The sequence below is a fragment of the Octopus bimaculoides genome, chromosome 25 (genome assembly GCF_001194135.2).
Source record: "Octopus bimaculoides isolate UCB-OBI-ISO-001 chromosome 25, ASM119413v2, whole genome shotgun sequence".
NCBI classification, from domain to species: Eukaryota; Metazoa; Mollusca; class Cephalopoda; order Octopoda; family Octopodidae; genus Octopus; species Octopus bimaculoides.
The window spans coordinates 24,106,018-24,107,502 of record NC_069005.1 but is presented as its reverse complement, the minus strand read 5'-3'; positions in this window follow the sequence as shown (position 1 = coordinate 24,107,502).

Here is a 1,485-nt window from a genome sequence, read left to right as displayed (position 1 = left end):
TATATATATATGTGTGTGTGTGTGTGTGCGTGTTTGTGTGTCTGTGTTTGTCCCCCCCACCATCGCTTGACAACCGATGCTGGTGTGTTTACGTCCCTGTAACTTAGCGGTTCGGCAAAAAGAGACCGATAGAATAAGTACTAGGCGTCCAAAGAATAAGTCCTGGGGTCGATTTGCTCGACTAAAGGCGGTGCTCCAGCATGGCCGCAGTGAAGTGACTGAAACACGTAAAAGAGTAAAGAGTATATAAAGGAGCAGAAGTAAATACCACAAGTCATTTTGTCTGACACCTTAATGATTCTACCAACCTCCCTCTCTTCCCATCATCATCGTCATTTTAAAGTCTGCTTTTCTATGCTTGCTTGGATTGGATGAATTTTATTGAGGTGGATTTCCTATGACTGGATCCTTTTCCTGTTGCCAACCCTCGTGTTTTCAAGCAAGGTAATATTTCTCCATAGCCAGAGACTGATAGAATAAGTACCAAGCTAAAAAGTAAAAATATGTACTGGGGTCGATTCATTTGACTAAAAATTCTACAAGGTGGTGCCCCAGCATGGCCACAGTTTAATGACTGAAACAAGTAAAAGTTAAAAGATAAAGCATCCATTTTCAATACTGGTATGGATCGGATGGTTAGACTGGATCCAGTGAGCCAAAAGGCTGCATCATAACCGATAAGACTGTCAAGTATGAAAGGTGTGTCAGAGACACGATCTGTCCCTGATATACCTTTCCTTCACAATCCATCTTCACACCTTGCTCGTCGCTCCTCCTGGGTTCACCAGTTACAGTATTTCTTTTTCTTTGTACCCTCACAAACCTACCTACAGACAATGTGTACCTGTTGAATCTGTTCCCTCAACATATCATCCTGTCACCCATTACCTTCACTTGGGTTTATAGGTTTACTCAGTCAACACCCACACACACACCTGCTCTCCTTTTGCAATCTTGTGAACTTATTCACCCATTTACACTTTGCAATCCTTTGTTCCACTTCACTTACACATACCTTACTCTAACTTACTCTAACATGAGTATAACCCTCCTACCATCATATTTTCACCATCTTCTCTCTCCAACTGATGTAGGCATGTATTCCTTCTACTGCAAAACATCTCTTTCTGCCCATCTATTCATACCCTAACATTTCCTTGCCTTCCCCTCACCCCACCTCAGTTGACGGGGTGGTGGGGGGGGGTCTTGTCTTGCAAGTCGCTTGGTGACCTCACTGCTGCTGGTACCAGGAAAAAAAGCACCCTGTACGCTCTGTAGAGTGGTTTGCATTTGGAAGGGCATCCAGCTGTAGAAACCCTGCCAAATCAGACAGTAGGGCTTGGTACATTCTTCTGACTTGCCAGCTCCTGTCAAACCATCCAACCCATGCCAGTATGGAAAGAGGACATTAGATGATGATGATGTCAAAACAAGGAAACACAAGCATACACACCCCCACACTCACACACATGATTCTGTAAACTA